General features: G+C 43.3%; 1 non-coding gene across 1 annotated transcript; it reads left to right on the forward strand.

Moving 5' to 3' along the window:
- The first annotated feature begins 686 nt into the window (after positions 1-686).
- LOC130949231 (small nucleolar RNA R71) lies at positions 687-794 on the forward strand. The gene has a single exon (XR_009073351.1). It is a non-coding gene; the product is annotated as a small nucleolar RNA R71 (small nucleolar RNA).
- The last annotated feature ends 24,250 nt before the right edge of the window (positions 795-25,044 follow it).

Below are 25,044 nucleotides of genomic sequence, written 5' to 3' on the forward strand. Positions count from 1 at the left end.
ATTTTCTTGCTCAGCTGTCCCACTTGTCCTTCCAAATTTCTAATGGAGGACCTTGTTTCATTCATGAAACTTTGAGTGGTCTTTATTAGATCAGAGACCATTGTTGCTAAGTCAGAAGTATTCTGCTTAGAGCTCTCTGTCTGTTGCTGAGAAGATGATAGAAAAGGCTTGCCATTGCTAAACCTGTTTCTTCCACCATTATTGTTATTGAAACCTTGTTGAGGTCTCTCTTGATTCTTCCATGAGAGATTTGGGTGATTTCTCCATGAAGAATTATAGGTGTTTCCATAAGGTTCTCCTAGGTAATTCACCTCTTCCATTGAAGGGTTCTCAGGATCATAAGCTTCTTCCTCTGATGAAGCATCCTTAGTACTGCTTGGTGCATTTTGCATTCCAGACAGACTTTGAGAAATCAAATTGACTTGTTGAGTCAATATTTTATTCTGAGCCAGAATGGCATTCAGAGTATCAATCTTAAGAACTCCTTTCTTCTGATTAGTCCCATTGTTCACAGGATTTCTTTCAGAAGTGTACATGAATTGGTTATTTGCAACCATTTCAATGAGCTCTTGAGCTTCTGTAGGCGTCTTCTTCAAATGAAGAGATCCTCCAGCAGAGCTATCCAAAGACATCTTGGATAGTTCAGAGAGACCATCATAGAAAATACCTATGATGCTCCATTCAGAAAGCATGTCTGAGGGACATTTTCTGATTAATTGTTTGTATCTTTCCCAAGCTTCATAGAGGGATTCTCCATCCTTCTGTCTGAAGGTTTGGACTTCCACTCTAAGCTTACTCCATTTTTGAGGTGGAAAGAACTTTGCCAAGAAGGCATTGACTAGCTTTTCCCAAGAGTCCAGGCTATCCTTAGGTTGAGAGTCCAACCATATTCTAGCTCTGTCTCTTACAGCAAAAGGGAATAGCATCAGTCTGTAGACCTCAGGGTCAACCCCATTAGTCTTGACTGTGTCACAGATTTGCAAGAATTCAGCTAAGAACTGATGAGGATCTTCCATTGGAAGTCCATGGAACTTGCAATTCTGTTGCATTAGAGAAACTAATTGAGGCTTAAGCTCAAAGTTGTTTGCTCCAATGGCAGGGATAGAGATGCTTCTCCCATAGAAGTTGGGAGTAGGTGCAGTAAAGTCACCCAGCACCTTCCTTGCATTGTTGGCATTGTTATTGTTTTCGGCTGCCATGTGTTCTTCTTTGAAGAATTCGGTCAGGTCCTCAACAGAGAGTTGTGCCTTAGCTTCTCTTAGCTTTTTCTTCAAGGTCCTTTTAGGTTCAGGATCTGCCTCAACAAGAATACCTTTGTCTTTGCTCCTGCTCATAAGAAAGAGAAGAGAACAAGAAAATGTGGAATCCTCTATGTCACAGTATAGAGATTCCCTTAATTGTCAGAGGAAAAGAATAGTAGAAGACAGAAGTAGAAAATTCGAACTTATTAGAAAAAGATGGAGTTCAAATTTTGCATTAAGGGATAGTGTTAGTCCATAAATAGAAGGATGTGAGAAGAAGGGAGATAATTTTTGAAAATTTAAGTGAAAGATTTAAAAATATTTTTGAAAAACATCACTTAATTTTCGAAAATGAAAGTGGGAAAGAAGTAAAGTGATTTTTGAAAAAGATTTTGAAATTAGAAATCAAAAAGATTTGATTGAAAACTATTTAAAAAAAATGTGATTAAAAAGATTTGATTGAAAAGTTATGGTTTTAAAAAGATGTGATTGAGAAGATATGATTTGAAAACAATTTTAAAGGATATGATTTGAAAACAATTTGAAAAGATGTGATTTAAAAAAAAATTGATGACTTGCCTAACAAGAAAAGATATGATTCAAACATAAAACCTTCCTTAATAGAAAAGGCAAAAAATGTTCAATCAAATCATTAATTGTTAGTAAGTATATTTGAAAAAGGAAAGAAATTGATTTTGAAAACATTTGATTGAAAAGATATGATTTGAAAAAGATTTGGTTTTGAAAAACTTTGAAAACTTGAAAAAAAAATTGATTTGAAAACAAAATCTTCCCCCTAGCACCATCCTGGCGTTAAACGCCCAGAATGGTATACATTCTGGCGTTTAACGCCCAAAATGCTACCTCTTTGGGCGTTAAACGCCCAACCAGGTACCCTGGCTGGCGTTTAAACGCCAGTCTGCCTTCTTCACTGGGCATTTTTGAATGCTCAGCTTTTTCTGTATAATTCCTCTGCAGCATGTTCTGAATCTTCAATTCTTTGTATTATTGACTTGAAAAGACACAAATTAAAAATATTTTTGGATCAAAATGCAACAAGAATCAAATAACAATGCATGCAAGACACCAAACTTAGCAGTTTGTGTACTACTGACACTATATGAGACACATAAATACTCAAGCCAAAAGAATTCAAAGATCAGAGTAAGAAATCATCAAGAATTACTTGAAGATCCTTACGACACATGAATGAATGCATGTAATTGACACCAAACTTAAGATGAGACACTAGACTTAAGCAAGAAACAGCAAATATTTTTTTTGGTTTTTATGATTTTGTAATTTTTTTTGTGTTTTTCGAAAATTAAGTGGAAAAAGATATCAAAATTCTTAATGAGAATTTCCAGGAATCAGTGCAATGCTAGTCTAAGACTCCGGTCCAGGAATTAGACATGGCTTCACAGCCAGCCAAGCTTTCAAAGAAAGCTTCGGTCCAAAACACTAGACATGACCAAAGGTCAGCCAAGCCTTAGCGGATCACTGCTCCAAAAGCAAAATTGATGAAAATCAACAAGCTCTTGTGGTGATAAGTTGAAACCTCGGTCCAATCAGATTAGACATGGCTTCTCAGCCAGCCAGATTTCAACAAATCATCATGAAACTCTAGAATTCATCTTCAAGAATTTCGAAAAAAATAAATACCTAATCTAAGCAACAAGATGAACCGTCAGTTGTCCAAACTAGAACAATCCCAGGCATTGTTACCAAAAGCTTGCTCAAAACTTGAACAATCCCCGGCAACGGCGCCAAAAACTTGGTGCGCGAAATTGTGAACAATACTTTTTCACAACTCTCATAATCCGTGGTAATGGCTCCAAAAACGTGGTAGCTCAATACCATGGCATTACACAACTTCGCACAACTAACCAGCAAGTGCACTGGGTCGTCCAAGTAATACCTTACGTGAGTAAGGGTCGATCCCACGGAGATTGTTAGCATTGAAGCAAGCTATGGTCATCTTGTAAGTCTTAGTCAGGCAAACTCAAATATATATGATGATGAACGAAAATAATATAAAAGATAAAGATAGTGATACTTATGCATATCATTGGTGTAAGAGCTTCAGACAAGTGTATGAAGATGCCTTCCCTTCCGTCTCTCTGCTTTCCTACTGCCTTCATCCAATCCTTCTTACTCCTTTCCATGGCAAGCTCGTGTAGGGTTTCACTGTTGTCAGCAGCTACCTCCCATCCGCGCAGTGAAAGCTAATGCACGCACTCTGTCACAGTACTGCCAATCACCGGTTTGGTTCCCTCCCCTACCGGAATAGAATCCCTCTTTTGCGTCTGTCACTAACGCCCAGTAGGTTACAGGTTTGAAGCACGTCACAGTCATTCAATCATTGAATCCTACTCAGAATACCACAGACAAGGTTAGACCTTCCGGATTCTCTTGAATGCTGCCATCAAGTCCTGCCTATACCACGAAGACTCTGATCTCACGGAATGGTTGGCTCGTTTGTCAGGCGAGCACTCGGTTGTCAGGCGATCAACCATGCATCGTGCAATCAGGAATCCAAGAGATATTCACTAAGCCTCAGATGCTTGTAGAACAAGAATGGTTGTCAGTCACTGATGAGCGGATAATTTGTATGCTTTTTGGCATTGTTTTTAGTATGTTTTTGGTATCTTTTAGTTAGTTTTTAGTATATTTTTATTAGTTTTTAATTAAAATTCACTTTTCTGGACTTTACTTTGAGTTTGTGTGTTTTTCTGTGATTTCAGGTAGTTTCTGACTGAAATTGAGGGATCTGAGCAAAAATCTGATCCAGAGACTCAAAAGGACTGCAGATGCTGTTGGATTCTGACCTCCCTGCACTCGAAGTGGATTTTCTGGAGCTACAGAAGCCCAATTGGCGCGCTCTCAACGGCATTGGAAAGTAGACATCCTGGGCTTTCCAGCAATATATAATAGTCCATATTTTGCCCAAGATTTGATGGCCCAAACCGGCGCTCAAAGTCACCTACAGAAATTCCAGCGTTAAACGCCGGAACTGGCATAAAAATTGGAGTTAAACGCCCAAACTGGCATGAAAGCTGGCGTTTAACTCCAGAAAAGGTCTCTACACGAAATTCCTTCATTGCTCAGCCCAAGCACACACCAAGTGGGCCCGGAAGTGGATTTTTCTGTCATTTACTCATTTCTGTAAACCTTAGGACACTAGTTTACTACTTATAGGATCTTTTGACATTGTATCCGCACCTTATGACCGCATAACATTTTGTATACGTTTACTTCCACAGTATGAGTCTCTAAACCCCATGGTTGGGGGTGAGGAGCTCTGCTGTGTCTTGATGGATTAATGCAATTACTACTGTTTCTCATTCAATCATGCTTGCTTCCGTTCTAAGATAATACTTGTTCTTAATCCGGATGAATGTGATGATCCGTGACAATCATCATCATTCTCAACTATGAACATGTGCCTGACAACCACCTCTGTTCTACCTTAGATTGAGTAGTTATCTCTTGGGTTCTTTAATCGAAATCTTCGTGGTATAGGCAGGACCTGATGGCAGCATTCAAGAGAATCCGGAAGGTCTAAACCTTGTCTGTGGTATTCTGAGTAGGATTCAATGATTGAATGACTGTGACGTGCTTCAAACCTGTAACCTACTGGGCGTTAGTGACAGACGCAAAAGAGTGATTCTATTCCGGTAGGGGAGGGAACCAAACCGGTGATTGGCAGTACTGTGACAGAGTGCGTGCATTAGCTTTCACTGCGCGGATGGGAGGTAGCCATTGACAACGGCGAAACCCTACACGAGCTTGCCATGGAAGGAGACTTGCGTGTTTGATGAAGAAGACAGTAGAAAAGCAGAGATTCAGAAGATGGAGCATCTCCAAAACCCCAACCTATTCTCCATTACTGCAATACAAGTAACCATTACATGTTCTTTTGCTTTTTACAATCAATCCTGATAATTTCTGATATCCTGACTAAGATTTACAAGATAACCATAGCTTGCTTCAAGCCGACAATCTCCGTGGGATCGACCCTTGCTCACGCAAGGTATTACTTGGACGACCCAGTGCACTTGCTGGTTAGTTGTGCGGGATTGCAAAAGTGTTATTGCAATTTCGTGCACCAAGTTTTTGGCGCCGTTGCCGGGGATTGTTCGAATTTGGACAACTGACGGCTTATCTTGTTGCTTAGATTAGGACTGTTTTATTTTTGTTGGTTTAGAGTCTTTTAGTTGAGTCTAGTTTCATATTCTAAGTTTGGTGTCAATTGCATGCTTTTTGTTTTTCTTCTTTTAACTTTCGAATTTTTCTTGTTCCTAGTCCCGTTTTGATTCGTAAAAGTTCTAAGTTTGGTGTCCTCTTTGTGTTTTTCCTTTAAAATTTTCGAAAAAATTAGTGTTTGATTTTCTAAAATTTTAAGTTTGGTGTCTTTTTGTGTTTTTCTCTTTCCTCTTTTTAAGAATCAAATCTTTTTCATAAAAATTTTTCAATCATGTCTTTTTAATTGCTATTTTCAAAATCTTTTTTTTCACTAATTGATTCAGTTCTCAATTTGCTTTGATCTTCTTTTTTTTTAATTTTCGAATTTTATCTTATTTTCCTTTTATTTTATTTTATTGTATTTTAATTTTTTTCGGTTATTTCAAAAAAAAAATATAAATAAAAAAACAAACAAAATTTATCTCTTTGCAATTATTATCATTTCCCTTTTGTCCATTATGGACTTAAGTGGAATTAACCAGTCCAGAAGGACTCTGGGGTCCTATGCCAACCCCAATACAGCTGCATATGGGAGTAGCATCTGTGTACCTCCCATCAAAGCAAGCAGCTTTGAGCTAAACCCTCAACTCATTATCATAGTGCACTAAAATTGCCAGTATTCCGGTCTTCCAGAGGAAGAACCTACTGAGTTTCTGGCACAGTTCTTACAAATTGCTGACACAATACATGATAAAGAGGTAGATCAGGATGTCTACAGACTGTTACTGTTTCCATTTGCTGTAAAAGATCAAGCAAAAAGGTGGTTGAATAACCAACCTACAGCAAGCATAAAGACATGGAAACAGTTATCAGAAAAATTCCTGAATCATTTTTACCCTCCAAAAAGGATGACACAGCTAAGGCTGGACATCCAAGGCTTTAAACAAGAGGATAATGAATCCCTTTATGATGCCTGGGAGAGGTATAGAGGTATGCTCAGAAAATGCCCCTCTAAAATGTTCTCAGAGTGGGTACAGTTAGACATCTTCTACTATGGGCTTACAGAAAAAGCTCAGATGTCTTTAGACCACTCAGCTGGTGGATCTATACACATGAGAAAGACAATTGAAGAAGCTCAAGAGCTTATAGACATTGTTGCTAGAAACCAATACTTATATTCTAGCAAGGAATTCGTTCCACAAGAAGAGGTCATGGCAGTAGTCAATGATCCTGATCATCAAGAACAGATGAATGAGCTTAATCAACAATTGCTCCTGATGACAGAACAGTTAGCAGAATTTAAAGAAATGCTCCATGATACTAAGGTTGCTAACAAGAGCATAGAACTGCAGTTGAATCAAGCAAAACAGCAAATATCTAAACAAATAACAGAAGAATGTCAAGCAGTTCAACTGAGGAGTGGGAAAACACTGAATGCCACTGCTCAAAAGAGCAAGAAGTCAATTAAGGAACAGTTGACAGAGGATGACCAAGCCACTGTTCAAAATCCCTCTGAGGACAGTAAGAGCCCAGAGAGGAATATTATTGGCGTTCAAACGCCAGAAAGGGAAGGAAAGTTGGCGTTAAACGCCCATTCCTTGCCCAATACTGGCATTCAAACGCCAGAACAGGGAGGAAAGCTGGCGTTAAACGCCCATTCCCTGCCCAGTTCTGGCGTTCAAACGCCAGAAAAGGGGGAGAAGTTGGCGTTTAACGCCCAAGCTTCATCCACTCCTGGCGTTCAAACGCCCAAGGAGAATCAGGCACCTGAGAGTTCTGATGATTATCCCCCTAACAAGGCCTCTTCAACCATTTCTGTAAGGAATAAACCTGCAGCATCTAAGGTTGAAGAATATCAAGCCAAGATGCCTTATCCTCAGAAACTCCGCAAAGCGGAACAGGATAAGCAATTTGCCCGCTTTGCAGACTATCTAAGGACTCTTGAAATAAAGATTCCGTTTGCAGAGGCACTTGAGCAAATACCCTCTTATGCTAAGTTCATGAAAGAGATCTTAAGCCATAAGAAGAATTGGAGAGAAACTGAAAAAGTGTTTCTCACTGAAGAATGCAGTGCAGTCATTTTGAAAAGCTTACCAGAAAAGCTTCAAGATCCTGGAAGCTTTATGATACCCTGCACATTAGAAGGTGCCTGCACCAAGATAGCCCTATGTGATCTTGGAGCAAGCATCAATCTAATACCTGCATCCACTATCAGAAAGCTTGGGTTGACTGGAGAAGTCAAACCAACCAGGATATGCCTCCAACTTGCTGATGGTTCCATTAAACACCCATCAGGCATAATAGAGGACATGATTGTCAAGGTTGGGCCATTTGCCTTTCCAACTGACTTTGTGGTGCTGGAAATGGAGGAGCACAAAAGTGCAACTCTCATTCTAGGAAGACCTTTCCTAGCAACTGGACGAATTCTCATTGATGTACATAAAGGGGAAGTAACCCTGAGAGTCAATGAGGATGAGTTCAAGTTGAATGCTGTGAAAGCTATGCAGCATCCAGACACACCAGAAGACTGCATGGACGTTGACATTATTGATTCTCTGGTAGAAGAGATCAATATGGCTGAAAGCCTAGAATCAGAGCTTGAGGACATCTTCAAAGATGCTCAACCTGATCAAGAAGAACTAGAGGAAGTAAAGGAATTTTCGAAAATTCCTCAGGAGGAGGATAAGCCTCCTAAGCCTGAACTCAAACCACTACCATCATCCCTGAAATATGCATTTCTGGGAGAGGGTGACACTTTTCCAGTGATTATAAGCTCAGCTTTAAATCCACAGGAAGAGGAAGCACTGATTCAAGTGCTAAGGACACACAAGACAGCTCTTGGGTGGTCCATAAGTGATCTCAAGGGCATTAGCCCAGCTAGATGCATGCACAAGATCCTATTGGAGGATAATGCCAAACCAGTGGTTCAACCACAGAGGAGGCTAAATCCTGCCATGAAGGAGGTGGTGCAGAAAGAGGTCACTAAATTACTAGAGGCTGGGATTATTTATCCTATTTCTGATAGCCCCTGGGTGAGCCCTGTCCAAGTTGTTCCCAAAAAGGGAGGCATGACAGTGGTTCATAATGAAAAAAATGAATTGGTTCCCACAAGGACAGTCACAGGGTGGCGCATGTGTATTGACTACAGAAGGCTCAATACAGCCACCAGAAAGGATCATTTTCCTTTACCATTCATAGACCAAATGCTAGAAAGACTAGCTGGCCATGATTATTACTGCTTTTTGGATGGCTATTCAGGCTACAACCAAATTGCAGTAGACCCTCAGGACCAAGAGAAAACAGCATTCACCTGCCCTTCAGGCGTGTTTGCCTATAGGAGAATGCCTTTTGGTCTGTGCAATGCACCTGCAACCTTCCAAAGGTGCATGCTCTCTATCTTCTCAGATAGGGTAGAGAAATTTCTGGAAGTCTTCATGGATGACTTCTCAGTATATGGAGACTCATTTAGCTCCTGTCTTAACCACCTATCACTTGTCCTGAAAAGATGCCAAGAGACTAACCTGGTTTTAAACTGGGAGAAATGTCACTTTATGGTGACTGAAGGAATTGTCCTTGGCCACAAAATTTCAAGCAGGGGAATAGAGGTGGATAAGGCAAAGGTGGAGGTAATTGAAAAATTACCACCACCTGCCAATGTTAAAGCAATCAGAAGCTTTCTGGGGCATGCAGGATTCTACAGAAGGTTTATCAAGGATTTTTCGAAAATTGCTAAACCTCTGAGTAACCTGTTAGCTGCTGACACACCATTTGTGTTTGACACACAGTGTCTGTAGGCATTTGAGACCCTGAAAGCTAAGCTGGTCACAGCACCAGTTATCTCTGCACCAGATTGGGCATTACCATTTGAATTAATGTGTGATGCCAGTGATCATGCCATTGGTGCAGTGTTGGGACAGAGGCATAACAAACTTCTGCATGTCATTTATTATGCCAGCCGTGTTCTAAATGATGCACAGAAGAATTACACAACCACAGAAAAAGAATTACTTGCAGTGGTTTATGCCATTGACAAGTTTAGATCCTACCTAGTAGGATCCAAAGTGATTGTGTACACTGACCATGCTGCTCTTAAATACTTACTCACAAAGCAGGATTCAAAACCCAGGCTTATCAGATGGGTGTTGCTTCTGCAAGAGTTTGATATAGAAATAAGAGACAGAAAAGGGACAGAGAATCAGGTAGCTGATCATCTGTCCAGAATAGAGCCAGTAGTTGGGGCGTCCCTCCCTTCTACTGAGATTTCTGAGACTTTCCCAGATGAGCAACTCTTTGCCATTCAGGAAGCTCCATGGTTTGCAGATATTGCAAACTATAAAGCTGTGAGGTTCATACCCAAAGAGTACAGTTATGTGCAGAGAAAGAAACTAATTTCAGATGCCAAGTACTACCTTTGGGATGAACCATATCTCTTTAAGAGATGTGCTGACGGAGTGATCCGCAGGTGTATACCCAGAGAAGAAGCACGAAGGATCCTATGGCACTGCCATGGATCACAGTATGGAGGACATTTTGGAAGTGAGCGAACAGCCACTAAAGTTCTCCAGTGCGGCTTCTACTGGCCTACTCTCTACAAAGATTCCCGAGAGTTTGTGCGTAACTGTGACAGTTGCCAAAGAGCTGGTAATCTGCCCCACGGATATGCCATGCCTCAACAAGGGATATTAGAGATAGAATTGTTTGATGTATGGGGAATTGACTTCATGGGGCCATTCCCACCATCATACTCAAACACTTACATTCTGGTGGCAGTGGACTATGTATCTAAGTGGGTAGAAGCAATTGCTACACCCACTAATGATACTAAGACCGTACTGAAATTCCTCCAGAAGAACATTTTCAGCAGATTTGGCGTTCCCAGAGTGCTAATCAGTGATGGGGGCACTCATTTCTGCAATAAACAACTATACTCTGCTATGGTCAGATATGGAATTAGCCACAAAGTGGCAACTCCGTATCATCCACAGACAAATGGGCAAGCAGAGGTCTCTAACAGAGAACTAAAAAGAATCCTAGAACGGACTGTAATGGCCCGAAGAAAGGATTGGGCAAAGAGCTTGGATGATGCTCTGTGGGCATACAGAACAGCATTCAAGACTCCTATAGGCACCTCTCCATACCAATTGGTGTATGGGAAGGCCTGCCATTTGCCTGTGGAACTAGAACATAAAGCCTACTGGGCAACCAGATTCCTAAACATGGATGCACAGTTAGCTGGTGAAAAAAGACTGCTACAGCTGAATGAGCTAGAGGAGTTCAGACTCAATGCCTTTGAAAATGCAAAAATTTATAAGGAAAAGGCAAAGAAATGGCATGACAGGAAATTGTCAACCAGAGTCTTTGAGCCAGGACAAAAAGTTCTGCTCTTCAACTCTAGGCTCAAACTGTTTCCAGGAAAACTCAAATCCCGTTGGGGGGTCCATATGTGATTACAGGAGTGTCACCATATGGATATGTTGAGCTTCAGGATATTGATTCTGATAAGAAGTTCATTGTTAATGGATAGAGAATCAAACATTATCTTGAAGGAAACTTTGAGCAGGAGTGCTCAAAACTGAGACTAGAGTGATTCTCAGTGAAAGTCCAGCTAAAGACAGTAAAGAAGCGCTTACTGGGAGGCAACCCAGTCATTAGTAGGTTGTATGATTTGTTCTTACAGAGGCAAATATCAAAAAATGAAGGAATTCACAGAGTTACAGAAGGATTCAGCTCAAAAAGCAGAGAAAATGAGCTTACTGGCGAAAAAACGCCAGTAAGGTGCATTTTGGGCGTTAAACGCCAGAATGGGTACCATTTTGGGCGTTTAACGCCAGGTGTGCAGCATCACTGGGCGTTCAGAAAAACGCCCAGTGAGGAAGGTTTTCTGGCGTTTAACGCCAGCCAGGGTACCTGGCTGGGCGTTAAACGCCCAAAAAGGGTGCCAAGTGGGCGTTAAACGCCAGAATGGGTGCCATTCTGGGCGTTTAACGCCAGAAAGGTGGTGGGACCACATTTTTGTTTTCAACTCAAATTTTTTCAAACTTTCCTCTTTTTACCCATAATCTTCTACATAAATGCACTTCAACCTTTCATCATTCACTTTCAAATCTTCACAAATCAAAACCATTCTTCAAATCTATTTCAAAATAATCTCAAATCTTCTTCAAAAACTCACCCTTTTCTCAAATTTTTTCAAAATCTTTTCAAATTTCCTTTCAAATCTCTCTTTTGTTTTCGAAATTCTCCTTCCCCCCACTCTATAAATGAACGTTCCTCACCCCTCCTTCCTCACACCATTCGAATTTCCTCTCTCTCTCTCTCTCTCTTCTCTTCTTTCTTTTCTTTTTGCTTGAGGACAAGCAAAAACTCTAAGTTTGGTGTGCTTTTCCGTGATCACTAAGCTAAGATCTATCAAGATCATGGCTCCCAAGGGAAAACAAACCAACTCAAGAGGAAAGAAAGAGACTAATCCAAAGAATCTTTGGAATGAAGAGAAGTTCTTAACCAAAGAACATGAAGACCATTATCACAAAATAATGGGTCTGAGGTCAGTGATCCCGGAAGTTAAATTTGATCTGAAAGAAGATGAATATCCGGAGATCCAAGAGCAAATTCGAAACAGAGGTTGGGAAGTTCTGACCAATCCTGAGACAAAGGTTGGAAGGAACATGGTTCAGGAATTCTACTCAAATCTGTGGCTAACAGATAAGCAAAGAATGACTGGAACCGCTTACCATACCCACAGAACCATGGTCAGAGGGAAAGTTATATACTTCCATCTGGACAAAATAAGAGAAATCTTCAAACTACCTCAACTACAAGATGATCCTGATTCCTTCAATAGGAGGATGGTGAGAGTAGATAAAGGGTTGGATCAAGTTCTAGAGGACATATGCCTCCCTGGGACTAAGTGGATAACCAATTCAAAGGGTGTCCCAAACCAACTCAAGAGGGGAGACCTCAAGCCAATTGCAAGAGGTTGGCTAGACTTTATTGGGCGTTCCATATTGCCCACTAGCAACCGTTCTGAGGTCACCATCAAGAGAGCAGTGATGATTCACTGCATTATGCTTGGAAAAGAAGTGGAGGTTCATCATGTGATTGCCTGTGAGATCTACACAATTGCAAATAGGAATTCCACTGTAACCAAATTGGCTTACCCAAGCTTGATCTCCTTGCTCTGTAAAGAGGCTGGGGTAAAGATAGAAGAAGATGAACTCATACCCATAGAACATCCAATCACCAAGAAGACAATGGAAGGAACAAGAGAAGCAAGGGCGTGAAATTCAAGAGATGAAACGCCAAAAGTTCTCCTCTCAAGCTGAGGGAGCATCCACTTCCCAAAATCAAGGTTGTTGAGTCCTAACTCTGTGAAAACCTCTATCATTAGGAGCCTATTTTTTTCGTTTTCCTTGTTTGTTTTTCTATTTTTATTTTTTTTTTGTCTCATCTTATATCTATATTTGAGTCTTGTTCTTAGTTCATAATTAATAAAATTAATAAAGTTTATGCCTTAAAGCTATGAATGTCCTATGAATCCATCACCTCTCTTAAAAGAAAAATGCTTTAATCACAAAAGAACAAGAAGTACAGGGTTTCGAAATTTATCTCTGAAACTAGTTGAATTAGTTTGATGTGGTGACAATACTTTTTGTTTTCTGAATGAATGCTTGAACAGTGCATATGTCTTTTGAATTTGTTGTTTTAAGAATGTTAAAATTGTTGGCTCTTGAAAGAATAAGGAGAAAGAGAACTGTTATTGAGGATCTGAAAAATCATCAAATTGATTCTTGAAGCAAGAAAAAGCAGTGAATTCAAAAAAAAAAAATTTCGAAAAAAAAAAGGAGAAAGAAAAAGAAAAAGAAAAGGAATAAAGTTGTGATCCAAGGCAAAAGAGTGTGCTTAAGAACCCTGGACACCTCTAATTGGGGACTTTAGCAAAGCTGAGTCACAATCTAAGAAGGTTCACCCAATTATGTGTCTGTGGCATGTATGTATCCGGTGGTAATACTGGAAGACAGAGTGCTTTGGGCCACAGCCAAGACTCATACACTGGCTATGTTCAAGAATCAATATACTTAACTAGGAGAATCAATAACACTATCTGAGTTCTGAGTTCTTATAGATGCTAATCATTCTGAACTTCAAAGGATAGAGTGAGATGCCAAAACTGTTCGGAGGCAAAAAGCTACTAGTCCCGCTCATCTAATTGGAGCTATGTTTCTTTGATATTTTGGAGTCTATAGTATATTCTCTTCTTTTTATCCTATTTTGATTTTCAGTTGCTTGGGGACAAGCAACAATTTAAGTTTGGTGTTGTGATGAGCGGATAATTTGTATGCTTTTTGGCATTGTTTTTAGTATGTTTTTGGTATCTTTTAGTTAGTTTTTAGTATATTTTTATTAGTTTTTAATTAAAATTCACTTTTCTGGACTTTACTATGAGTTTGTGTGTTTTTCTGTGATTTCAGGTAGTTTCTGACTGAAATTGAGGGATCTGAGCAAAAATCTGATCCAGAGACTCAAAAGGACTGCAGATGCTGTTGGATTCTGACCTCCCTGCACTCGAAGTGGATTTTCTGGAGCTACAGAAACCAAATTGGCGCGCTCTCAACGGCATTGGAAAGTAGACATCCTGGGCTTTCCAGCAATATATAATAGTCCATACTTTGCCCAAGATTTGATGGCCCAAACCGGCGCTCAAAGTCACCTATAGAAATTCCAGCGTTAAACGCCGGAACTGGCATAAAAATTGGAGTTAAACGCCCAAACTGGCATGAAAGCTGGCGTTTAACTCCAGAAAAGGTCTCTACACGAAATTCCTTCATTGCTCAGCCCAAGCACACACCAAGTGGGCCCGGAAGTGGATTTTTCTGTCATTTACTCATTTCTGTAAACCTTAGGACACTAGTTTACTACTTATAGGATCTTTTGACATTGTATCCGCACCTTATGACCGCATAACATTTTGTATACGTTTACTTCCACAGTATGAGTCTCTAAACCCCATGGTTGGGGGTGAGGAGCTCTGCTGTGTCTTGATGGATTAATGCAATTACTACTGTTTCTCATTCAATCATGCTTGCTTCCGTTCTAAGATAATACTTGTTCTTAATCCGGATGAATGTGATGATCCGTGACAATCATCATCATTCTCAACTATGAACATGTGCCTGACAACCACCTCTGTTCTATCTTAGATTGAGTAGTTATCTCTTGGGTTCTTTAATCAGAATCTTCGTGGTATAGGCAGGACCTGATGGCAGCATTCAAGAGAATCCGGAAGGTCTAAACCTTGTCTGTGGTATTCTGAGTAGGATTCAATGATTAAATGACTGTGACGTGCTTCAAACCTGTAACCTACTGGGCGTTAGTGACAGACGCAAAAGAGTGATTCTATTCCGGTAGGGGAGGGAACTAAACCGGTGATTGGCAGTACTGTGACAGAGTGCGTGCATTAGCTTTCACTGCGCGGATGGGAGGTAGCCATTGACAACGGCGAAACCCTACACGAGCTTGCCATGGAAGGAGACTTGCGTGTTTGATGAAGAAGACAGTAGAAAAGCAGAGATTCAGAAGATGGAGCATCTCCAAAACCCCAACCTATTCTCCATTACTGCAATACAAGTAACCATTACATGTTCTTTTGCTTTTTACAATCAATCCTGATAATTTCTGATATCCTGACTAAGATTTACAAGATAACCATAGCTTGCTTCAAGCCGACAATCTCCGTGGGATCGACCCTTGCTCACGCAAGGTATTACTTGGACGACCCAGTGCACTTGCTGGTTAGTTGTGCGGGATTGCAAAAGTGTTATTGCAATTTCGTGCACCAGTCACCTTGTTCATGAGTGAGAATGGTGATGGGCGTCAATCATCACCTTCATCATGTTGAAGAACAAGTGATATCTTGGACAAAGAACAAGTGGAATTGAATGGAAGAACAATAGTAATTGCATTAATACTCGAGGTACAGCAGAGCTCCACACCTTAATCTATGGTGTGTAGAAACTCCACCGTTGAAAATACATAAGAACAAGGTCTAGGCATGGCCGAATGGCCAGCCTCCAAAGGTCTAAGATAGCATAAAAACAAAGATAGCTACTGTTCCGAGGGTTACCTGAAACGTGTAGCTCGGTCGTCTGGAGAGGCCCGAGGTGGGGGTTCAGGGACCCGAGCTTGATATGCAGAGTGGTTGGTGGTTGTACCTGCAATGACACTCTGATGCTTAAGTTAGCATGGGTCCAGGCAGATATGTAGATGTGGAGTGAATGCCATACCTGGGTGCTCCAGTGTATTTATAGTAGTTGGCCGTGATCTTCCCTGGATAAGATATTCTTATCTTATCTTATCTTTCGGGAGTTTTATCCCTATCTTTGTGGAACCGCCTTTGCTAGGCCTTTTCGGCCTTTAGGTTTGGGCTGCGTTCCTTTTGATGGGCCTTTCCTTGCTTTATTCGTCCGAGGTCCGACCTTTAGGCGTGAGCCTTTAGGACGAGGTCGGACCTTTTATGAACTGGCCGAGTTTGGAGGAGCCCGGTCAGTGTATGAACAGTGCCCCTGCCCGAGTTCGTCCTTTCTTTGGGAGGTCGAGCTCGGGCATAGTAGTTTTTCAAATTTCAAAAATGGCTGTTTCCTGCATTTATTGCATTTTACCGTTTTTCCTCGATTTCCGTTCGGGCTCTGTGAAGGCTTTATTTATTTGCCCCTTTTCCTCTTTTCTCTGCGTTTTTGTTTCTTCTTTTTCCTTTTCGAGCACTGCTTCTTCTCTCTCTTTACTCTGTTTCCCCGAATCTCTCCGTGTGTCTTTCTGGGGTTTCTTCTGTGCCGTCGTTTCTTCTTGCTCCGGAGCTCGTCGTCTTCGTTTCTTTCCAGGTTTGTTCCCATGTTTCTCTTTTCTTGTGCACATATGCTTCTGTTTCTTTGTGTGGCTCTTGTTTGCTTCTTTTTCTTTATGCCTGGGTTGCCCCGAAAAGAGGCGCCGCCATTTGTTTTGTTGTTTGTATATGGGGGGGCTCTTTTTGTTCTCTGGTATCTTTAGTTCCGGGTTGCCTTTTCTTCGTGGGGTTTTGTTTCTTGCTTTGCTGAATGGGTTTTCGCTGTCCTCTTTATGTGATTTTTGCTTGCTGTTGCATTTCTTCTTTGTAGGTAAGAATTTTATGTCTCGAAAGGTTCTTCAAGCGATGTCGACTAAGATTCCGCGTGGTCTTGGTTGGGTAGACCCTCTTCCTCTAAGAGTCCCTTCTGTGGTAGATTCTGAGTATTTAGCTAGGTTCCGTAGGCACTGTAGCATATGTGAAAATAGAGAGTCTGAGAGGGATTATGAACTAGTAGCCCCGGATTCCGAGGAGAGAGTGTGCTTCCCGCCCTTAGATAGTTCCGAGAAGCTCTTCTTTTATGCTTATGATTGTTTCTTCTCTAAGCTGAGTGTCCGACTTCCCTTTACCGATCTGGAGTCCGAGGTGTTATGGTCTTGTAACCTTGCCCCTACGCAGCTCCATCCAAATTCTTGGGCGTTTTTAAAGCTGTTTCAACTTTTGTGTCAGTTTTTGGGCGTCCCTCCCTCTATTTCTCTTTTTTCCTATTTGTTTGTGTTGACGAAGCCGGGGTCGGGTGGAGGGAAGGTATCTTGGGTCTCTTTTAGGGCTAACCAGGGAAGGAAGTTTTGTACCCTGTATGATGAGTCCTTTCATGATTTTAAGAACTTTTATTTCCAGGTCCGGGCTACTGGAGACGTCCGACCTTTCTTTCTAGATGAGAGTGGGGAGCCTTCTTTTCCTCTTTGTTGGCAGGAGAATGTAGTGTCTACTAAGTATACTTTTGAGAGTCTAGATGAGGTGAAGCAGGCTTTTGTGGGTGTGGTAAGCAGTTTATGGGGTCGGGCACCTCACTTGGACAGGAAGAAAATGTTGGGAGATCCAAGCCTTCTCCGTTCCGAGTTAGGTAGTTCCCGACCTCTCCGAGATCCATCTTTTTTAGTATTTTTGGCTTTGCTTGTTTTGGTGGAATTTCTATTGTGGTAATCCTTTTCTTTTATTTCTGCAGAGATGTCTTCTCAGGCGGATTCCATGAAGTACCTTCGTCGGACGAAGAAGTCTGTGGCCGCTCGGAATATCGAGACTGGGGGGGCTTCTGCCCGATCTTCTCCGGAGAAGACTACTGTGGGTGTCACTACTCGGTCAAAGACTATTCCGACTCCCCAGTTCCGAGCTATAAATCAAGATCCTCCGACCTCTGGACCTGCTATCTCTTCTCCTCCTTCGTCCTCGGGTCCTCCTCCCAAGAAACAGAAGACCTCTCAAGAGCCTGCGGGTTTTAATGACAAGGATTTCGATGCTCTTGGTTGGGTTGAACAGCATATTCTCCCTCAGACTTTTATTTCTACTGATGATGTGTCTATGGAGCACCATTTTCAGTATATGGCGCGGAGCTGTGTCCGGATGGCTAGTCTTCATGCCGCTATTGCCCGGGAGTTCAAGAAATCCCCTATTGGTGCGACCAGTTCCCGACTTGAGAAAGCTCAGTCTGAGTTCGAGAGAATTAGTAAACTGAAGGCTGCTAGGATTGCTGAGCTGGAGGAGTCTTTGGAGAAGGAGAAAGCTAAAGCTACCGCGGCTGTGGCGGCGGCGAGTTCGTCCGAGGAGATGGCGAAGGCGGCGAAGGAGAATTATACTCGGGCACTTGCTGAGCTTGTGGAGGCAAAGGAGAAGTTGCAATCTGCTCAGGATGATTTTTTCGAGCTAGAAGGGCATGTGGCTAAGGGTATGGATGCTATGTATGAAAATTTGAAGGCTCAGGTCCGGGTTCTTGCTCCTGATCTGGATCTGAGTTTATTCAGTACGGATAACGTTGTTGTGGAGGGAAAGATTGTTCCTGCTCCCAACGAGGATGAGGTTCCGGTGTCCGACCCCAAAGTTCCGGTGTCCGACCCCAAAGTTCCGGTTGTGAACCCGACTTCACCTTTGGCTGGGGATGGATCTGGTGTGGAGGTTTTAAATCGAGATGACGGTGCCGTCGATGCTGTCCCGATTTCTATGTTTCTTCCGCAGCCTTCTGTTGATGTGGCGTCCGGAAAGGATCTTTGATTCTCTGTAATCCTTTTTATCTTTTGGTTTTTTGCCCGGCCTGTGGGCTCTTTTGTTTTTGGATGGTTTCTGTGAACGCTTTGGACACCCTTTTTGCTTTTAGCTACTTGTAGTAACTTTTTAGCTTATTATGCGGTGTTTTTGTTCGCGTTTTGACTTTTTGCTCCGCTTTTATGCTTTTTAGTTGTTTTTGGATAACAACCTTTTAGCTAGCGCTTTTTTCTTTAAAACTTTTGTTTTTCCCTTTTGATTTCGTTTTTTCGCTTGTACTTTTTAGTTGTTTTTTGTATAGCAACTTTTTAGTAAGCGTTTTCGAAATCTTTGTTTTCGCCGTTTTAAGGCTTCCTTCTCGGGTCCGGGCTTTTTCTCGGACCTCGGGTTGGGTGGTCGAGTACACCCTTTGTTGGGTCCGACCTTGTCATTGGTCGGCCTTTTAAGTTATTTTTGTAATCTCTTTTTATTTGGCTTTTTGAGCCTTTTTCAGAGTTACTTTATAACTTCTCACATTAATTTGAACCTCGTCGCTTTTATCTTTGCCGACCTTGTGTGGTCTCTCGGCAATGATTTTTTGCGTTTTGTCGAGAATAAATTAATGCGCCTTGGCGGGGTACTTTTTCAGGATTTGTTTCATCACGAGGAAGAACAAAAGAAAATAGAAAAATTTGATTAGTATTAAAAAAGAAAGAATATTTACAGAGTGTTTACCCTTGACTAGGTCGGGTGCCTTACTTGACCGGGTGTCTCATTAAAAAACCCTTGTAGGGAAAAAGAGTACACCTCGGGTCAAATTTTTCTAGCTGTAGTACCGTCTTAGATTACAGGCGTGCCAGGTCCTGGGCAGCTCATTGCCTTCTAGGTCGGATATCTTGTAATAGCCTGTTCCTAAGACTTCTGTTACTTTGCAGGGTCCTTTCCAATTTGCAGCTAGCTTTCCTTCTCCCGACTTTTGTGTTCCGATGTCATTTCGGATTAGAATTAGGTCGTGAGTGGAGAAGCTTCGTTTTATTACTTTCTGATTGTATCTGAGGGCCGTTCGCCGTTTTAAGGCTTCTTCTCGGATCCGGGCTCTTTCTCGGACCTCGGGGAGGAGGTCGAGTTCTTCCTTTTGTGCCTGCGGGTTACCTTCTTCGTTGTAGAAGATGACTCTGGGTGACCCTTCATCTATTTCGATAGGAATCATTGCTTCCATCCCGTAAGCTAGTCGGAATGGCGATTCTCCCGTTGTAGAGTGTGGAGTTGTCCGATATGCCCATAATACTTGGGGGAGCTCCTCGGCCCATGCCCCTTTGGCCTCTTGGAGTCTTCGTTTTAACCCGGCCAAGATGACTTTATTTGCGGCCTCTGCTTGTCCGTTGGCTTGTGGGTGCTCGACTGAGGTGAATTGCTGTTTGATTTTTAGTTCGGCCACCAAGTTCTGAAAACTTGTGTCCGTGAACTGTGTTCCATTGTCTGTTGTGATGGAGTAGGGGACTCCGAACCTTGTGACGATGTTTTTGTATAGGAATTTGCGGCTTTTCTGAGCCGTGATGGTGGCTAAAGGTTCAGCTTCGATCCACTTTGTGAAGTAGTCGACCCCTACTATGAGGTATTTGACTTGCCCCGGTCCTTGGGGGAACGGGCCGAGTAGGTCAAGTCCCCATTTTGCGAAGGGCCATGGTGCGGTGATGCTGATGAGGTCTTCGGGTGGTGCCTTGTGAAAATTGGCGTGTTTTTGGCAGGGGGGCATATTTTCACAAACTCCGTTGTGTCTCTTTGCAAAGTTGGCCAGTAGAACCCGGCCCGGACTACTTTCTTGGATAATGCCCGAGCTCCGAGATGGTTCCCACACATGCCTCCGTGGACTTCTTCGAGGACGCTCTTTGTTTCTGAGGTCGGGACGCACCTAAGGAGGGGGTTTGCGAATCCTCTTCTGTATAATACGTCGTGAATTAGTGTATAATTCTGGGCGTCTTTCGTGAGTCTTTTAGCTTCCTTTCTTTCGGCGGGGAGAGTTCCCGACTTCAGGTAGCTGAGTATGGGGGTCATCCATCCTTGCTGTTGGTCGGATATATTTAGCGTTTCTTCCTCTCTTAGCACGGAGGGAGATTGTAAGGTTTCCTGGAGGAGACTTCTGTTGTTGCCTCCGGGCTTGGTGCTGGCAAGCTTTGAGAGGGCGTCTGCCCGGGCGTTTTGTTCCCGAGGTATGTGCTGGATCTGTATCTCTGGAAAGTGGCGTAATTGTGCCTGTGTTTGGTCCAGGTATTTTTTCATAGTTGGGTCTTTGGCCTGGTAGCTTCCATTTACTTGTGATGTGACGACCTGGGAGTCGCTGAAGATCGTGATTTTCTGGGCTCCGACCTCTTTGGCTAGCTTTAGACCTGCTAGTAGGGCCTCGTATTCGGCTTGGTTGTTCGAAGCCTGGAACTCGAATTTTAGGGATAGTTCTATCCGTGTTCCTTGGTCGCTTTCGAGTATAACCCCGGCTCCGCTTCCAGTTTTGTTTGAGGACCCGTCGACATACAGGTTCCATGAGAGTGGGGTTCCAGAGGTCTCAGTGTATTCTGCGATGAAGTCGGCTAGATACTGAGATTTTATGGCAGTCCGGGTTTCATAGTGGAGGTCGAACTCGGACAGTTCCACCGCCCATTGCAGTATTCGTCCTGCCAGGTCTGTTTTTTGGAGGATGTGTCTCATGGGTTGGTTTGTCCGGACTTTGATGGTGTGGGCTTGAAAGTAGGGACGGAGCCTCCGAGCTGTGAACACTAGGGCGTAAGCGAATTTTTCTATCTTCTGATAGTTTAATTCGGCCCCTTGTAGTGCCTTGCTTACGAAGTATATGGGGTGTTGTCCTTGGTCATTTTCTCGTATTAATGCTGAAGCGACTGCTCGATGTCCAACCGAGAGGTATAGTACGAGTTCTTCTCCTTTTAAAGGTCGGGTTAGGATGGGTGGCTGTCCGAGGAATTCTTTGAATTCTTGAAAGGCTTTTTCGCACTCCGGGGTCCATGAGAAGGGTTTCCCTTTTCTTAGGAGTGAGTAGAGAGGTAGTGACTTTATCGCTAATCCTGCCAAGAATCTTGATAGGGCGGCTAGCCTTCCATTCAGTTGTTGTACTTCTTTGACACACGTCGGGCTCTTCATATTGAGTATCGCTTGGCATTTGTCCGGGTTTGCTTCGATGCCCCTTTGAGTCAGCATGAAGCCTAAGAACTTTCCGGCTTCTGCGGCGAAGGTGCACTTTGTCGGGTTAAGTCTCATGTTGTGTTTTCTGAGGGTGCCGAAGACACTGGTGAGGTCGGTCAGCAAGTTTCTGTCTTCTTGTGTCTTTACCAGCATGTCGTCGACGTACACCTCCAGCTGTAGTCCGATGTGCTCTGAGAACACTTTGTTCATTAGCCTCTGGTAGGTTGCCCCTGCGTTCTTTAGCCCGAAGGGCATTACTACGTAGCAGTAGTTTGCCCTTGGGGTTATGAACGAGGTCTTTTCTTGGTCGGGTCCGTACATCGGGATTTGATTGTATCCTGAGTATGCGTCCATGAAGGAGAGATATCTGTGGCCTGAGGCTGCGTCTACTAAGGCGTCGATGTTTGGTAGTGGATATGGGTCTTTGGGGCAGGCTTTGTTGAGATCTGTGTAATCGACGCACATCCTCCATTTTCCGTTGGGCTTTTTTACTAGGACCACGTTCGCGAGCCATAGGGGGTATTTTACTTCCCTAATGAACCCTGCATCTAGCAGTGCTTGTACTTGTTCTTCTATTGCTTGCATGTGCTCGGGTCCGAGCTTCCGGCGTCTTTGTTGGACAGGTCGGGATCCTGGGTATACTGATAGCTTATGGCACATCAGGTCGGGGCTTATGCCTGGCATGTCGGAGGCTTTCCAGGCGAAGAGGTCGGAGTTCTCCCTTAAGAGGGTTATGAGTTCCTCTTTTAGGCCTGCTTCGAGGTTTGCTCCTATGTTTGTTATTTTTTCAGGTGTGTTCCCAATCTGGACTTTTTCGGTTTCTCCCTCTGGTTGTGGCCGAAGATCTTCTCGGGCTTGAACTCGTCCGAGTTCTATTGTGTTGACCTCTTTCCCTTTTAGGCTTAGGCTTTCGTTGTAGCATCGCCGCGCTAGTTTTTGGTCGCCTTTTAGGGTAGCGGTTTCTTTTGCGGTAGGGAACTTCATACAGAGGTGTGGGGTCGAGACTATAGCTGCCAGTCTATTTAGGGTTGGCCGCCCAATGAGGGCATTGTATGCTGAAGTGACGTCGACTATAATGTAGTCGATGCTTAATGTTTTAGATTGCTCGCCTCTTCCAAAGGTAGTGTGTAGCGAGATGTATCCTAAGGGATGGATCGGAGTATCCCCTAGCCCAAATAGGTCGGTGGGATAGGCCTTTAGTTCTTTTTCTTCAAGTCCGAGCTTGTCGAAGGCCGTTTTGAACAGGATATCTGTTGAGCTTCCCTGGTCAATCAGGGTTCGATGTAAGTTGGCGTTTGCTAGGATAATGGTGATTACCATTGGATCGTCGTGCCCGGGAATTATTCCTTGGGCATCTTCTCGGGTAAATGAGATAGTAGGTAATTCGGGCAGGGGACCGTCTTCTCGGACGTGATAGACTTCTTTGAGGTGTCTTTTTCGCGAGGATCGGGATGTTCCTCCGCCTGCAAAACCTCCATTTATCATGTGAACGTGTCTTTCAGGGGTTCGCGGGGTTTGTTCGGCCCGACCTTCGTTATCTCCCTGCCTTCTCTTCCTGGTCTCTTCTCCTTTCTCTGCTATGTATCTGTCGAGTTTTCCTTCTCTGGCCAGCTTTTCTATAACATTTTTTAGGTCGTAGCAGTCGTTAGTAGAATGACCGTAGAGCTTGTGATATTCACAGTATTCGGACCGATCTCTTCCCGCTCTCTTGTGTTTTAGCGGTCGGGGCGGTGGGATCTTTTCGGTGTGGCATACTTCTCTGTAGACGTCTACCAGGGAGACTTGGAGGGGGGTGTAGTTGTGGTACTTCCGTGGCTTGTCCGAGTTGGGGTCTTCTTTTTTCTTCTGTTCCCGATCTCGATCTCGGAGTGGGTAGGTCGATTCCTTCCTAGAAGAGTCTCTTAACTGGGAGGTTTCCTCCATGTTGATGTATTTTTCTGCTCGCTCCTGCACCTCGTATAGGGAGGTCGGGTATCGTTTGGATAGGGATTGGCTAAACGGTCCCTCTTTTAGGCCGTTTGCTAGTCCCATGATGGCTGCTTCAGTGGGCAAGTGTTGTATGTCCAGGCAGGCTTTGTTGAATCGCTCCATGTATTCTCGGAGAGTTTCTTGGTTGCCTTGTTTGATCCCGAGTAGACTGGGGGCATGTTTTGTCTTGTCCTTTTGAATAGAGAACCTTGTTAGGAATTTTTTGGTTAGGTCTTCGAAGTTGGTGATTGATCTTGGTGGCAGGTTGTCGAACCACTTCATGGCTGACTTGGTGAGAGTGGTGGGGAAGGCTTTGCACCGAATCGCGTCGGAGGCGTCGACTAGGTACATTCTGCTTCTGAAGTTGCTGAGGTGGTGACTTGGATCGGTGGTGCCGTCGTAGAGATCCATATCGGGTGGTTTGAAGTTTCGCGGTACCTTTTCCTTCATGATCTCTTGCGTGAAGGGATCATGGTTGCCTTCGGGGGTGGTGCCGCGTTCTGTCCGGTCTTTCAGGTTGGCCTCTATTTTCCGCAGTTTTTCTTCTAATTCTCTGCGCTTTCGAGTCTCCCTTCTCAGATCTTGTTCAGTTTCTTTCTGTTTCTTTATGTCCTCTTCGAGTTGTTTCAGTCGGTTTTGTTGTGCCCGGACTGCTTCTAGAATTTCTGAGCTCTTCTCTTTTAAGGAATTTTGTGGATCTTTGTTTGGGAGTGATGTCTTTGGGCGATTCTGTTTGTTTCCTCCTGGAGTGCGTGGTGATAGAGGGCTGTCCGGTCATTCTCCGGTGTCAATTTCGTCCTCCTGTTCAGGTGCAGCGCGGTCATTGTTGTGAGAGTCGTCCGCCATGGTAGAGGGATGACTTCCAGGTCCCCGGCAACGGCGCCAATGTTCCGAGGGTTACCTGAAACGTGTAGCTCGGTCGTCTGGAGAGGCCCGAGGTGGGGGTTCAGGGACCCGAGCTTGATATGCAGAGTGGTTGGTGGTTGTACCTGCAATGACACTCCGATGCTTAAGTTAGCATGGGTCCAAGCAGATATGTAGATGTGGAGTGAATGCCATACCTGGGTGCTCCAGTGTATTTATAGTAGTTGGCTGGTGCACGAAATTGCAATAACACTTTTGCAATCCCGCACAACTAACCAGCAAGTGCACTGGGTCGTCCAAGTAATACCTTGCGTGAGCAAGGGTCGATCCCACGGAGATTGTCGGCTTGAAGCAAGCTATGGTTATCTTGTAAATCTTAGTCAGGATAGCAGAAATTATCAGGATTGTTTGTGAAAAGCAAAAGAACATGAAATGGTTACTTGTTTTGCAGTAATGGAGAATAGGTTGAGGTTTGGAGATGCTCCATCTTCTGAATCTCTGCTTTCCTACTGTCTTCTTCTTCAGTCACGCAAGTCTCCT

Source organism: Arachis stenosperma, chromosome 1 (genome assembly GCF_014773155.1).
Source record: "Arachis stenosperma cultivar V10309 chromosome 1, arast.V10309.gnm1.PFL2, whole genome shotgun sequence".
Classification (NCBI taxonomy): domain Eukaryota; kingdom Viridiplantae; phylum Streptophyta; class Magnoliopsida; order Fabales; family Fabaceae; genus Arachis; species Arachis stenosperma.